Here is a 16568-nt window from a genome sequence, read left to right as displayed (position 1 = left end):
TTCATGGGGGACCAAATTAATCTCAATAGATCAGACTCCATGTAAACTTAAAGGGGCATGTAGGTGACTCATGTGGGTCAGCTAGTGAGTCTGAGCCCATTTTGGTTCATTCACAAGCATGGTTGATACCAGGATCTCTGAGGTGGGTTTTTTTTTAATGTAATTGAATACTTGGCTAGAGTTGTTTTGAAATAATTTATACTAAATATTTTTGTCTGAGGAATTGTTGAAAACAAGGGGGTTTGTCCTTTGCCACAGGCTTAGGAAGAGAAGACCTGTAGTTTTATGTGGCAGGACTGAGGGGTCCTGTGCTGTGTCTGTTCTGGAATCCTAATAATGGGCAGGTGAAAATGAGGCTGAAGACCTGAAGAAGGAGATCTGAGGGAGACTGAAGGAGACAAGCTAGAAGGTGGCTCTGTAATTGACAGTGGTAAAGATAGACTGACTCTTAAAATTATTTTCAGAGACAGTATGTAGGACTTGATGAGGGGAAAAACTAGTAGCAGGTAATACAGGGAAAGGAGATTGATTAAAAACCTGGTTGCCATTTTAATGTGGAGTGTAGTTCATTTCTGTAAGTAGTTTGCATGAAGCTGCTTCTGTGTGTTGCAAGGATTCATTGACTTAGAGATGGCTAAATATTTTCTGTGTTTTCCTGCACTAGTCTGAAGAAAGTTTGCCTGAAATTTCTTGCCAGTTATATTTATCATGTTTCTCTTGGATGAGAATATTTTTGATGTCTTCTTGAAAACTGTAGTACTGCTTGCCAGCACTCCCAAAAAAGGAAAATATTAATTATCTGTAATTAGATGGATTAGATAATTTTTTGTAGCTTTATGTAATGCGATCCTATATTAAAAACTATGTAAAGATTTTTGTCACTATTTTCAGCTTTCCTTTCCCCCTGTGCTAGTGAAGGGGGAAGGGATATGAGTAAAACCAAAATATTTCTCTGTGGTCTAAGTAGTTGTGAGTATTTTACCAGTTCAGGTATCAGTAATGATTTTGCTCATCCTTATTATAGAATCCAACTGTTTTGGTGACTAAGAAGTTCTGCAAGGCTTTCTATATGACTTTCAGAAAGGCAAACACCCACCAAGGTGCCATCACTGACAGGAATGCAATGCCTTACATCTGTGGCTAGTTCTTTAGGGCTTAGATACAGCAGCTGATGCCAGTTATTTTCTTTATTTGTAAGAAATAAAGAAGAGTTTCTGTTTAACTACTGAAGGTAAGCTCTGAATTCTATACATCTTTCCTTTTTTACTGCCTTTCTGACCTTCTAGCCTATCTTGGGCTAGGTTTAGGAAACCATCTTAAAAGTGTTCAGTAACAGGTGCTTTGTATTTCTCCTGGCATTTTAGGATTTAGTGAAATCTGTCAAGAAATAGAGGTCATCTAAAATCATTCACAAAACCATGTAGGTAGTTAACAAGCTGAGTGTGGAAGGTTAGGAAAATAAAAACTGCCAGCACTGCTCTGAGAGTTTTTAATTGTGCACTTGAAAGATGCAGTTTAATGTCTGTGGGAAGTGACATGTGTGCCCAGTATTAATTGTGGGTGCTTTACCATCAGGACTTTCTCCCTGGGATATCTGTGGTAAGACAGGGTATATTTTACTGGACTGCTTTTGCTGCAGGTTGCTGAGCAGGCTGTTGAGCTCACCCCATGTTTTAGGAGATGATGTGGTATGCTTGTGTCTGTTGTATGCTTGTACCCAGATGTGCCTTGCAAGCTACTGCCTGAGCTGTTGCTGTCCTTTAGTGTTAGTGGGGAAAGTGTCTTCCTTCTGGAACTGGACAGATGGAATTGCCTTGGTATAGTCTCATAAAATTGGAGCCCTTTGTATTCAGTCCAGCTGTTTGGACTTCTGCAGGTATTTGAGAGATTTACTGAAATGAATGAGGAATAGGAAGGTAGGCCAAAGCTCCAAGGTTAATTGTATACAGAAGATGGTATGAATGTGCCTTTTTTGTTGATGGAGGGGTCTTGCACGTTGACATGTAGCTATCTTCATTAGTGAAATTTGTAAGGCTAGTCAGAAGTCCCCAAACTTATTTCTTAGTTTGCTGTGTGCAATGCCCGTATTTTCTATGAGGATCTTTGTGGTCAAAACTAGAGCAGTTAAGTCTGGTTTTGCAGTTAAGTTCTGTAACATTTATGTTTATTGAAGTTGTGGAGCTGATACATCTTCATTAACACCAAGTGGTTCAAGGTATGTATTGAGATTCCAGTAGTGCTATGTTCAAAACAAAAAAAGGAAACTGTTTCAGTCTATAAAATACCATGAGGTACAATTGCATAACACAGACCTTTGTATACCTTTTGTTTCCAGTAAACAGTGCTCCACAAAGCAGGCCTATACATGCTTCAAGATGCTGAGAAGAGATCTGTTTAGGATCCTCTTGGATTTTTTCTCTTTAGTTCCCAAAAGTATTTTCTTCAGCTAGCCTGACAGATGTGTTTGGAGGGTGCTGTTTGTCTAGAAAAACAAAGTAGATGTGATAGTCTGTTGAAACCTTGGGTACTCCAAAATAAGACTGTACTGTACTAATTAAAGAGCTCTCTTTGTTGGAACATATGTTTGATATTCCTGTTGCACATTCTTTGTGAGGTGCTAGAACACTGAAGATACACTGCTGTCTGTTTAACAAAGGTGTTGTCTGTGCAAAGATCAAGAACACTTTGCCTGATGTTTATGGCAATTTAATTGTGCTTCAGGTTACCAAGGCCTGGATTTCACTACAGGTTGTTAGATACTATCTGGCTAGTGCCTGAAAACTTTCTGTAGAGCTTAATAGGTAATTTTTTGGTTAGAAGATTGTGTAATACTTAGAATAATATTGAATGGGAACAATTTAACAGATATTTATATCTTGACGTGGTACTGTGTCTTTAAAGGATGCTTGAGATGTTAGGGAAATTTTTCATGTATGAACCCCCAAATTTATCTTGGAAGCCTTGCACAGTGAAGTCAAACTGGTTGGTTCAGCTTATTTTCTTCTTTATACTTCTGCCTGTAGAGAATAGGTGAAGCTTCAAAATTTCAGGAAATGGTTATGGTTTGTCCTACAAAATGGTTCACTGCTGGTACATGGAGAACTTGTGCAGAACCTGCCTTTGAGGCTTTAATGCCTGGATGCAGTAGTTCACAATTGGGAGTACTTGGACATATGATTGTTCATTGAGGCTGTGAATTCAGGGTATCAGAGATCCACTTCTGTAATAATTTCAAACAGAAAGAGCTGTATCCTTCTAATCCAATGGGTTACAGTATTTTGAAGAAAAGGAGGAAACATCTAAAAAATCACCAGAAACTCAGAAACTTTGAAAATAGAAGGAAATTCTTGCAAGAAATCCTAGGCAGGTCCTTAGATGTGAGAAGATGCCCAGGGATCTTCATGTTTGCTTCTAGTCTGACTCTTCTCTCCTCCCTTTAGCTGATACTGGAAGATGGAACTCACATGAAATCAGGCATTGGAGAATCCACTTTCTGTTTGCTGCCCTGGGGATGAAACAGAAAGCATTGAACAGATTTTCTTGAGATAAGATGGGATGTTAAGCTGTGGCACCATGCTAGCAGTGCCTGTTTACCTGGATACCTACCAGAGTTCAAGATTTTTCAGTCTAATTTATCCTGTAGTAATTTTTTTTTCCCCATATCCTTGCTGTTGTGAATTAAACTCAGACAGGCTCGCTCTGGGGAAGCTGGTTATTGCTGCCCTCTGTCACAAAAGGTGGTTGAGACATCTGCTGTTCAGCAGCTGCTTTGCCATCTCGTGGCTTAACAGGTTAAGGAAACCAGGATGGGCAAATAAAGTAGTTTATTGCCATGCACCATGCAGGAAAACTGTGATAGTTTGGTTTCTGGTTAATGAGCAGCTCAGCTCTTACGGAAGATGAAGGAACTTAGAGAAGCAAGCCGAGGTGGAAGCTGGAAACAACAACTGTGCTCTTCCTAAGTCAGAAATCCTTCATGTTCTGTACAAGGTGGAAGTGGCCTGTCTTCAATGCTCTCTCCCCTTTTGTTTTTAAAGGACTGAGCTGATGCATTGTCTACTGCAGGCAGTCTTTTCTGTTTTTAAAACAATCTCAACCACTTTCTCCTCAAAAACCTCACAACGATGGTGTCCGGGGCTCCAGATTCTAAGTGCAGCGATTCATGTTTAAGGGGAAAATTGGTGCAGAACATTTCAGACTTAGAAATTTCAACTAACCTGACTGGCTGCTGGCTTTGTTAAACAGCCTTTGCCTTCTTGAATTCATTTTGTATGTTGTTGTTTTTTAATTCCCTAAATGGAAGGGATTGTCTTCTGATGTTTTCAGTTTTGTCTTCTTTCATAAGCTCTCACCCTGGCTCCTAAGCCTAGTGGTAATGCTGTACTTGTTTTCTTTTTTCCCTGTTGCCCTCTTTCTTTTTTTTTATTGTGGTCACCTAATCAGATGCATACTATCTACAGAGGAACAGAACTGCTGCTTAAGACCAGTGCCAGAGGGTTGATGCTGTACAATAGAAAGAAGAATGTCCAAGGGTGAAAGGGAGTATTTCCTCTTGTACCTCTGTGCTTTCTGCTGTGATACTGTCCCTGGGTTGTTCTTGAAGTTTACCTTTCCTATCAGCATTGAGCATTGTTGCATTGTCTGTTCCAAATCACCATTTCTCAGTCTAATGGCTTCAAGGTCTCCTGTGTTACTCCTCAGTCTGTCAACCTTGCTTTTCTTGTCCTGTTCTGCTGCACCTTAGCTTACTTGGTATCAGGAGTACATATCAAAATACAGCAATTGCTGGGAGAAATCAATCAGCTACCAGGGGCATAATCATTGCTATCAGAACTAATGGAGCTGCTTGTACGTTGATTAAAGATGGGCTCTGTTGATTGTGGGGCTAGAGAACAAAGTCTTGCTCAGTCTGTTTTGGGTGAAAAGATTAAAGAAGTCATGACATACTTAATTTGTACTGAGTATTCTTTTAGCTGCTACATGCATATAATAATACATGTTGTTGATTTTTAAGGTCCATTGAAACACTTCTTATCTTCAGACTGGTGCTGGAAAGCAGTGATTTCATGATGTAGCTTAACTTCTAACAGTGCTCTTTTAGTCTCTTACTGAAAATCAGCGTGCTGTTTGAACCCCTGAATTACAATTTCAATTAAATAATGTATTCTTATTTATTAATTAGCTGAAGCTTGGATAAGATCTTTAACACAGTTGTGAAGAATGAATTTTTAAGAAGGTAGTTGTTGAGGTCTTGTTCAGTACCTTTTGATTCCACTGGATTTTTTTAACTTTTAAAAGAGCTTGGTAGATTACAGTTTGCTTAGTTTCTCAGAGTCAGTCTAAGTAGGAGCAGAAAGAAGGATTCGATCCTAATACTGAAAGACATTTTTGGGTGGAAGTGTTGATCTGTATGATAAAGCACAATTCAGTTTGGCTAGAATATAAATGATCTTGCTGCTCCTGGAAACAGAATGTATTTTTCATTAGTGTTTTGAGGGCCTGGGTGCAGTGAGACGTGAGCACGTGAGTGTCTCAATTAAAGTCTGTGCCTACATGCATGGATGAAGGGGATGCTTTGCAGAAGCAAAATTGGCCATAAAAGACCACATTAGAGCTGTTAAATGTCTCCCTCAGCTCAAGAATAAGGAGATGTTGATTTGATTGACTAGTTCTTCTAATTTGAAATGGTTTGACTTTTAAGGATGTAAAAAGTAATATTGCTAAATGTAGCATTCTGCAAGTTGTGTTTTCTTTCTTAAAAAGGGTGTAAATAGGAAGCAGCTGATTCTCCTTTGACTCAGTTGACTCTTTACTAGCTGGCATATGTGGAACAAAATGGATGATTCAGCTTCTGTTGGTGAAAGAGCTGGGCTGAAATTTACAGAAATACGGAATACAATACCAGGAATTTCTGCTGATTTTCTGTGTTGCTGCAAGTACAGCCTTACAGGGTTTTATTAGTGTTTTTCGTGGCTGATGTTGTTGTTTCTGGGTTTTGTATTGTAAATAAGTGATCACATTGTCCATTTTCTCCTCTAATGTAATAAATATAGTAGTGAAGGTCTTAATGTGCCTGTTGATGTCACTGTAGTGGTGATACCTGAACCAAGGTTGAGAAGATGGAGCCAATACAGATGTGCTGGCAAGCAGAGCAGAGAGAAATATTGTTAAGGCTTTTGGGAAGTACTTGTTCTGCTCTTACACTTTAACCCTAAACTGTGGCAGTTGATCCACCTGACAGATTTGATTGTAATCCCCAGGATTTTGGTGACAGGAGGTGGTGTAGTCGTGTACTTCAGCGCCAGGTTTTGCATCTAGCCCTTCATTTGCTTGTCAGTTCAGTGCAACATGATCCAGTCACATGCTGTGCTCTCCTCAGCACCTACTGTGAATTATTTGGGGAGAACTTAAGCAGAACATCATCGTGATAGAGGAATATACCAACCTCCTTGAACATCTTTAAATGGCAGGAAATGAGCTGAAGACCCACTGGAAAATGGGGGATAGCCAAAACTGATTTGTAAAGAGCAGGCTTCAGAAACTTCATGCAAATTGACAAGAATTCCATTTCTTGATGGCATTCCCTCTGAACTGTAGGCATGTTCTTCAATTATGGATAATAGTCTCGTTATGATACCTGAATAGATGTTTCTAATGTTGACTTTTAGTAAAAAGAGACAAATGTTTTCCTTTGCTGGTTTATGATTCTGACACTGATTTACCACGTGGGGATGATGTGCAAACTGGTCCTACAGCAGCATGCTTCCATTTCTAGCTTCTAGGAGAAAAATGTGTCATGTATGGCTTGTGTGGTGAACTGCCTTGAACCTGCCACCTATAGATTCAGCTCATCTGGATGAGAGATTACACATCTTCTGAAAAGATAATACCCTGATACTGTGGCATTACATTAGGTTCCCTGGAGAAGAAATAATGGATTTTTTTTTCCTGGGCTGCTTTTTAGTTGCGTTTTTTTCATTAGTTTTTCAGCTTTTCTGCAAACACATTGCTGATAACACTTTGTGCCAGACAGCCTTCCTATATCTGACTGATCTGTGCTTAGTTTTACCCTTGGATTTTTGCTCTTAACACTTCTAAATCCAAACTATGAAACTTGTTCTCATTATTAGCAGCTTTCCAGATAGATCCTGCTGTGCGTGCTTTTTTTCCCCATGTAAGTAAAAGCCTTAAGCATTCCTGATGCTAAAAGGCTTATATAAAAATATGTATTTCCAAAAGAAAAAAAAAACCAACAAACCAAAAACCACAAGCCAGAAAGTAACTTTAGCACAATTCCAAGGGGATATAAATAGTCACTGTGATATAAAAATAAAAAACACTGGAAGGAACAATAGTATCTGGACAAATGGCACACAGCCTAGTGCTAAGAGGGTTTCTTCTTGTTGTTGTTTTTTTAGCCTGTAAGAGCTGTGCTTTTGCTTCTGGAGCTTATGAATAGGTGTGTGAGACCACCAAGAAAGTGGATCCAGTGGTATTTGTTACATACTCTTAAGAGGCTTTGTAGCTACCTTTGTTCATGGCAATAGAATTGTTTATAAATCATGAGAAATAGGGTGTGTATCGGTGGTGGTATTGAAGTGGGGCTTTGATATCCCTGTTGTGCTTGTCTTCTGCCCTGTTCAGGTAAATAGATTCTGGTCAGCTCAAACATGAAATGAACATGCCAACAGAAACTGGAGGTTAATGATAAAAATTGAAGGAAGCAATGGAAGATGACAGTTGAAGTAAAACCACTGTTCAGCTACTGTAAGGCTCTGCAGATAGAAGCATCTAGTAATAAATGCTTAGTCATTTCTATGTTGGTTAATTAATAGTAATACATTCTTCAGTGCTGCCTGGGCTTTGTTTCTCAATCTGTAGGGAAATGTCTAGTGGTATGTGATAAAAAATGGCTTGGGTTTGGAGAAGAGGACACTTCGTTAGGTGACACACTTCAGTAACTTACCGTTCTGATAAATGTAGCTAGAAATCCATGCACAAGCAGTTTCTAAGTTTTCCTGAGTTACTGGAGCTGTGGGGGGGTGTTGGTGGTTTTTTGGTGTTGTTTTTTTTTTTTTTTAGTTGTAAGTTCAGGAAAGAAAATGGCCAGGAACATCCTGTGTGGCTCTTCAGAGGTACTTGCATATAGATAATGTTGAACAAAACGAGACGTGAGTGTGTTGGCTTTGTAATAAACAAAAGCTTGTTGAAAAATCGTACTAAATTAGGAATTTTTGTTATTTCAAATGTGAACTTCTGATGCTTGTCACTTAACAGGAAGTGTAGGGATGCTCTTAAATGTGACTCAGAGCAAAGCAGCAAAGAGCTGTAGCTAGGAAACCTTTTGATTTGGGTCACCGAAGCAGCAACAGTTATTAATATCCCTGAACTACTTCAAAGATCTCCTAAGACCCCTCTTTTAAAAATGTGAATTTAAGCATTTGGCTTTAGGCATCTGTTAAACTTGTACTAATCAGCTCTTCTATTATTGTAGTTTTTTTACCTACCTCCTCTGCAGTACCTAGAATTCAATTTATTAATTTTTTTCAATAATGCACATAGCTTGCAGATGCATTCAGGAAGGATTAATGAAGTGACCTGTTACAGTCCAGAGTTCTATGCTTCCATATTGCATCAGTATGATTTGTTGTTTTTAAATGTAGGTCATGGGATTGCCATCAGGAAAAGTGACATTTTGGCAACGTAGGGATGCTGTCTGCCTCCAAGACGGCTTGAGCTCCTTCGCTGTTGGTGACAGAAGGATGCAGGCTACTTCGCTACAGAGCTGTTCATTGCAGACATGTGTCTCTGTCGTGATCTTAAGCATTGTTGTCTGCTGATCACTGTTCTGTTTGGAGGAAGTGGTGAACTATCCAAAAGGATTATTTTCATGTGTTAAACATTAGGAGTGGTGAGTTCTCTGGCCTTGGAAAATCTGGGCATGCAAAGAAAAGCTAATGGGTTCTGCATATCTAGCTGGAGTTTGGCTTGCAGTAGATGTGTTGCTTTGCTGTGTGGTAGCAGCCTCTGGAACATTGAGGAATTTGCACCTAGAAGTTGATTTTTTTTTTTTTAATGAATTATTCTGTGACACTTTTGGAGGAGGCAAAAATGCAGTGTTTCTCTGATACTGTAATAAAAATTAGAGATTTTGATCATGAAACTACCTTACTGAATTCTAGCTTTGCATGTTCTTGCAGGGTTTCCAGATTTAATATCTGGCTTCTCTGAATTTTAGGAAAGAAAAAGCTTTTTTTCCCCCCCTCCCTTTTTTTTTCCTGAATACTAGTAATTATGGTAGGATGAGGGTTTGGTTTTGACAGAATTTTTTAGTCTCTTGTGTTATCAGGTATCCTACAGGATTTTGCAGGATTTTTTCTGTGCAGTCTCTTGGGTGTTAACATCAGTGACCCTTGCAGAAAGCTGCCTGGTTACAGTGAGACCTGTAAGTCAAGAGCTGAGCTATATGTAATAATGAGAAGCATTTGTGACATCACTTTGTTCGGTTGCAGATATTTTTAGCATGTGCAATTATGATTTTGTGCTTGCACACTCTATTGAAAATGGAAATTTGTTAGCGCTTTCACCAGCTAATGCAACTGTTGCATAATGAGCATTAACCCTCATCGACCTGCGAGTCGCTGGTTTTGTGTGCACTTCACACTAATGTATGGAAAAATGGCTGCTGAGCACAGGGACTGCTTCAGCTGGAAACTTGGCTGCTGCTTGTGCTGTACAATTGCCAATACCTCCCGTGGAAGCGGTCCGCACCTGGAGCTGTCCCTGCTATGGTAATCTCTTCCGCAAACCTGTCGGTGAGGTGCTGCTTGCTTTCCAAAGCTAATGTGCTTGGAACTCAGAGACACAGCAGATGATTCCCAGAAAGAAGACATCGACTAAACGAGGAGTTGTATCCGTTCGCTTGAGCATATTTAGGTTGATGCATTTGTAATTATAATTTTGTACGTCTATAGCTGTCCTTCAAAGCTGTTCTTGTAGGAGGTGACAGCAAAGACTAGGCTTTTCCAGAACACAGATCTATACTCAACAGGGAAAAGCTGAGCTAGAATTTACTCTTGGAGGAGCACATATACATGCAGGTAGCAAAATGTCTTTCAAGTTTCCATCTGTCTGATAGAACTGTTTATGTTGATAGGACCAAGCCATCAAACATGAACAGAGTTTGCTTGAGTAGGTTTTTTTGTTTGGTTTGTTTGTGGGTGTGTTGTTTTTAGTGGTTTTTTTTTGGGGGGGGGGGGGGGGGGGTGTTAATCTTTAAGCATACTTCAGACTTCTAATTACTGTTGCCTGGTGGCTTAATTGGAATTTCATGTTGTTGGCAGCGATGTGGAAAGGTCGTGCAATCTCTTGGGTGTCAAGATAGTGTTCTGTGATAATAATCAGTTCTGTAGACTTTAAGAAATCATTTTAATAAACTAACTTGCAATTCCCAGTTTCACAGATGTTATCTTTGCCGTGTAGCTGATATGTTACAGGGGTGATAAGTGTTGGGTACCTGAACAGAAGGATCTGCCTGCTAAATTAATAACAGCCTGCCCATACACAGCCATCCTTGCTGTCTCTCATTGAATCCATAGGTCAAGAAGAAAAATGTGTTTGCACAGCTAATGGCTTTGGAGAGGGCTACAGTGAATGTATTTAATCTTGCTTAATTTTGGAGGCTGATACAGGTTTGCTATGATAAAATATTTCTAAGTGCTTTTCCTATTCTTCAAAGTCTCTGTTCTTCCTTTCTTCCTTCTTCTCTGCTTTTCCCAATGTCACGAAAAAAAAGATGACGTCTCTTCTGCAGAAGTCATCTTCATGTCAAGGCTTGTGTTATGGTGGGTGTTGGAAATGAGATAAAATTTTAGGCTGGCTTGTCACCTCAGTGTAACTACTTTAGTATCTTTAAGGAAAAAAACCATTAGCCTTAGAGCAGTTAGTGTGGGGGGGTTGGAGCACAAGCCCTGTGAGGAGAGGCTGAGGGAGCTGGGGTTGTTTAGCCTGGAGAAGGCTCAAGGGAGACCTTATTGCTGTCTACAACTACCTGAAGGGAGGTTGTAGCCAGGTGGGGGTTGGTCTCTTCTCCCAGGCAAGCAGCACCAGAACAAGAGGACACAGTCTCAAGCTGTACTGAGGGAGGTTTAGGCTGGATGTTAGGAAGAAGTTCTTCCCAGAAAGAGAGATTGGCCATTAGAATGTGCTGCCCAGGGAGGTGGAGGAGTCACCATTACTGGAGGTGTTTAAGAAGAGGCTGGATGAGGAACTTGGTGCCATGGTTTAGTTGATGAGATGGTGTTAGGTGATAGGTTGGACTTGATTACCTCAGAGGTCTTTTCCAACCTGGTTAATTCTATTCTAGTGTCTGGTGATGCTTTTTGCCTTCTGGAGTTACTCAGTTCCAAACTGCTGTGCTGCTTTACTTGGAGCAGAAGGCTGTGGGATTGTGGGGACACTGGGTACACCAACCATGTGCAGGGCTGGCTGACCTCCAGGTGCTTTGGTATAATGGTTTACCCACTTGAACCATGCTTGAAGTCTTCTCTGGTACTTTTTGTTCTCTCATTTTTTAGAAACCCAGGTTCTTGATGTAGAGGACCTCCAGTGAAGCAGGGTTATGAGGGCTGATGAAGGCAGGGTGTATGTAGCTAGTTACAGGAACTCTCTTTGCTTGAACCAGTGCTGTGGTGCAGCGAATGAGTGGCCTGTAATTTTCTTGTTGCTTTTACCAGGCTACATTTTAGCTAAAAATGGAAGCTTGTGGCAATGTAGATGTTTTTTTTTCTCGAGTAGCTTCTCTACTTTTGATCTTAATTGAGCTCCATCTTCAATGTAGCATTGAGACTATCTCGGTCAGCAGGATTGCATTCTGCAGGCACCACAGGATGTTTGCAGCCTCTCTAACTGAAAACTTATCCTGGTTTACAAAACTAAGATTTGTGGGAAGATTTGCTGTTATGCTTTCACACTCTTCTTGCAGGCTGCTTAAAGTAGCTTTTTTTGGGGGGTAAAATAGCTTTTAATGAGGGTGCAGCACAGGACACTAAGGGTGTGTGGTTTAGCCTTTGCTGTTATGTATTCTGTGTGCTGGTAGTGTTGCAGAGTAAGTTTACTTGTTTACATTGCTGGTAAACCAGAATTTCATTAGATTTTATTATCTCAGCATCATGGGCAAATTATTTCAGTCAAGGCTTCTGCAAGTTGAATATAGCTGATGTTGGGGCTTTTTTTCAGACCTTGAAGTGGTCGTGTCATGTGTTTGTGTCTCGGGGGAGGTGGAGTTTGGCCCCTGAGTGTGAGTTTTCTGTCTAGAAGTGTGGTGTTCTGGCAGTAACAAACAAAACTGCTTACTCTGTGATGCTTTCATAATCACAGTATTAAACTGTTCATCTATAAATGAGCTTGGATGAGGATGATCCATATCCTAAGTAGCTTAACCTCCATAGCGAACACTGAAGTGGTTTGTAAATTTTCCAGCTAACGGCGAACTGTAAAATCAGAAAGATGCATTACACCTAAGTGCCTCAGTTTAAAGTACATGAAATAGTAGGACTGGCTTTCTGACTGAAGATTATTTCACTTGAGTACGTTCTGGCTTTGTGCTTGGAACAATCTTCACTGTCCTGATGCAGCAGTTTTGAAGCTGTGCAGCTCCAGTGTCTGCTGGCATCACCCACAGCCCTGCTCTTGCTGTGTGATAGGGACGGGTCGCAGATGTTTCAGCTGTATAAGCAGCTGTCAGTATTTCAGATCTTGGGGTGAACTCTCATTATCACTGCCAGAGGGGAAAAATTGCTCTGAAATTCCTTACTGGAGTCTCTTTCTCTTTTGGTTTTTTTCCCCCTACCTTGCTAGAACATCAGTTTGTATGTTCAGTGATTAGAGTCTGCCAGACTGCAAGCGTGAGCTACTCAATGTGTCCATTTTTACTTCTTCAGTGATTAGAAGTTTTAACTCTTCTAGAAGGGTGGTGTGCTCTCGCTGGAGCTCATTAGTGGGAGGTTTATGTAACTTCTTTTGATAAAACAGATATCTTGGTATTTAACTGTGCTTAGAAAGCAGCATACCTCAGGAAGAGTGTTGAGCAGAAGTAATTTCAGTGCTTTGAAAATGCAGATGGGGGGGCTTTTGTAGTGCGGTGCAAATGACAGTCCTTGTGTGAGAGAGACAGCCAGAATCGTTTTGTTACACTCCTAAACTCTAATACTCCGGACTTCTGTACCGCTAGGGGAGGAGAATTAATGATCTGAGGAGTGCAAGAGATTTCTTGGAAAAAGATTAAAAAGCTCTTGACATGAGCATGTCTATTGGTTATGTTAGTATCATTAAAGCAGCGCTTGTTGCCTTCCAGACGACAAGCCGGCTCTTTAGGTTAGCTCACAAAACCCAGGCTGTGCTTTGATAGCATTTTAATTTCTGCTAGGTTTCTTAAGAAGCTGGTGTTACTTCTGCAATTATGTTAACTTTGGTTTGTGCCTTTTTTTTTTTTTTCCCCTAGAATTTACATGTTTGACAGCAGAAGTTGGCTTTCTACTGCAGTGAGAGAAAATGTAAGTAGAGAACTAAGGTAATTTTCTACTGTTTGAGAAGCTCAAGCTATATTTAAAAAGTGTTTGACTTCAGGTTCTTAGCTGCTAATCTGTGCAAGCCTGAAGTGCTTGTTTTCTGCTTCAGCATGTGTATTCTTGTGTCAACAGGAAGGATTTTAAAATGGCCAGGAAACCTGTTAAATAATAGATGTTAGTGCCTGCCTTCCTTCAGAAATGGAGCTGGCAGAGCAGAGGGAGACCACAGATGAAACTGTTTCATCTCAGTGGGGCAGGCAACTGCAATAAATAAAATGATGAGAATAGTTATTCTCTCATGAATGAAAAATTACTTATCCTCCATGTTTGACAAAAGAAGGGCAAATTTCTTTTGAGCAAAGTGGCTCTTGTCAGAACGTTCCTTTCAGTGTGTCAGTGTTGCTTAAAGAGAACCTGAAAGATTCCGAGTTGATACTCTTTGTAATTGTAATAATTGCTGATACTCTTGGAACAGTGAAACCTTTGTTCCCCTCCAGACTGTAACTTAAAATGTTTGACTCTTGTGAAGCCCCTTAGCCTGTGAGGGGCATTACTGGTTGCCCATGTGTTGTATAGAAGGTATTTGCTTAGCTAAATATGTTATCTTCAGTTAGCAGATACCTTTCTTTTTAAAGCAAGCAGCAAGCCAGTTCCCACCTCCTTCTCTAAACCTGTCTTCTGAGGTGTCCTCTAATTAGTTCCCTTGGTCAACCCTAGACACCTCCAGTGTTCTTTTTTGGAGGAGCAGAAGCTGAAATGGAACACAGTGTTCCCAGTATAGACAAACCATTGCTTTTACTGAGTGGCATTTTGGTATTTTCAGTATTTTCTGTCCCATTTTCTGTGTAACCTTTTGTTTTAACCAGAGCAGGGTATTGATGTCATTCAGCTTTCAGGGCATGTTCTGCAGGGATTCTTTTTTTCCCTTCCAATGAAGTTTATATCACAGAAGCTTGTGTGACTGTACATTTGTGTTCCTGTATACCTTTCCTTTGATTTCTAACTTCTAAAATTATCTGGACCTTTCTTTTTTTGGTGGTCACTGTACCTGGAGATGTGTGTACTTCAGGATCAGGAGGCAATCCTGAATTTCTCTTTTCTTGTTTTCTGTTTTGGATCCTGTAAATGGGAGAGAGATCACCTCAAATTTCCACAAACAGTTCTCACCTTGCTGTGTTTCCTGCTGAATAGAAGTCAACTAGGAGGCAATATATACTTCTGATTAAATAACAAAAAACCCCTCAGCTTTTCAAAGCCAATGTGATGTCAAAACATTGGAACTAGCAGTGGATTGCATCTAATTCCTTTGTCATTGTGAAAACGTACAAGCTGCTGTGCATGTTGCTAATAGGATTTATGGTATCTAATAGATTAGCACAGCTTCATTTAATCAGATGACCTGCTATGAGACTGTCTGGGAGGCATAACATGAACTCATTATTAAGGCTGTAAAGTTTTGGCTCTGTTTTTGCAAATGATGTGTTTTGCTTTTCTTCTGTTTCAAACACACTGAAGTGATGCTGTTACCAGGAGAGATGTTGAAGGAACTAATATCAGACAGCCTGTTCTTTTGGGAGAGGGGTGATTTGGCAAACCTCCTTAGAAAATTACTATGCTTGGGTAACACAAACAATATAAATTTCAACCTCTGTTACCAGGCTTTGCATCATCAGTGGCTTGGTGGGATTGCTTCACTTGTTGGCAGTAGTAGCAGTGTAGTAAAAATACCTTGTAGCAAAGTTTGCCAGCAAGGGATAGCAGTTCTAAATATTTGACTTAGTGATAGTTGTGATTTCAAATCTGTGTTCTCTTCTTGTGCTCTGTAATCCTGCTCACAGGACAGGCTATCTAGGAGGGAATGGAAGACTCCCTCTTTATGAATTCTTTTTATAGGATTGGTGTGAGAAAATGAAATAGCCAAGTGTCTAATAAGGATTGCCTCATGGCTGTTACCAGGTAGTTTGAAAGAGGAGTCATTTAACCCAAGAATGTATATTCAGGTGAGCTGTGTTCAGCTCTATCCATTTCTCTTACAATGCAGGCAAGCCTCAGTCTACATGTAAATGTGATGGTGTTAATAACAGCTTGCTTCAGTAAGTGAACTTAATTAGATAAATAGCTTGAGCTCTGGAAAGGGCATTGAAGTTGTAACAACAAAATGAGTGAATTTCAGTTCTTCCTTAACCTTTGAATTGTTCTGTCACTGTGTTCTGAGTAGTAAGCTTTACCTGCAAATTAGAAATACTGCTTTTCTCCTTCTGCAGAAAGATTGGGGAAGATTTGTAGATTTCATGCAGTTTCTGTTCAGTTCAGAGATTCTGTGCACAGTTGTTCAATATATAATTGGCTGCCTGGGCATGCATGACTTTCCTCTTACATTGGAACATAGCTCATAGAGCTTAGAGAAAAAAACAAATGCAGAAGTTGTTACTTGGACATGATAAATCCTTTTGGCTTAGTTGAATTGTCAAGTTTTATCACAGAGGGAAAATAACTTAGGCGAAGTCCATTCTTGATTTGCCTATGTGGGAAGCAGAGGAGCGAAGAGCCTCTTCTATGGGTAACTCAGAAGGGATTAGAGACTTGGAGCATTTGGGGCAGCGAAGAGTAGTGAACTACCTTGCAAGTGCACATATTGTTGTCCCTAGCAAGAAGAGAATTATCTAGGAGGCATTCTTGTCAACAAGATTAGGGGGAATTAGAGCAGAGACACTTAAGCACTTCAGCCTCTGGAAAGGTCTTGAGTGAGTTCAGCAAAGTGAATGTTATTCTGGAGAAGCTGCCTTCAAGAGCACAGTAGGTTACTCGAAAGAAAGGGAGGTAAGCATGAGTTTGGCTGCTACTTATTTCTTCACAGGTGTGGTAATCATCTGGAAAAAGGAGTTTGGAGCTTGAGTAGTGACTCCTTGCATGAGGTTTGCCTTAGAAATCTAGCAACTTCTTTCAAAACCCCAGAAATAGAAGCACCATCTGTAAAGAGCTTACAGTTTCTTCTAGAAA

General features: G+C 40.1%; 1 protein-coding gene across 1 annotated transcript in view; it reads left to right on the top strand.

Annotated features, from left to right (window-relative positions):
- Positions 1-16568, top strand: part of GNB1 (G protein subunit beta 1) — a 37962-nt gene that overhangs the window by 6195 nt on the left and 15199 nt on the right. The window contains exon 2 of the mRNA XM_054175723.1: positions 13502-13553. The gene's annotated coding sequence lies outside the window, so the exon portion shown is untranslated. The remainder of the gene's footprint in view (positions 1-13501; positions 13554-16568) is intronic.

The sequence above is a fragment of the Dryobates pubescens genome, chromosome 33, assembly GCF_014839835.1.
Source record: "Dryobates pubescens isolate bDryPub1 chromosome 33, bDryPub1.pri, whole genome shotgun sequence".
Classification (NCBI taxonomy): Eukaryota; Metazoa; Chordata; class Aves; order Piciformes; family Picidae; genus Dryobates; species Dryobates pubescens.
Note: the sequence above shows the minus strand (reverse complement) of the source record. Positions and strands in the feature narration are given on the sequence as shown.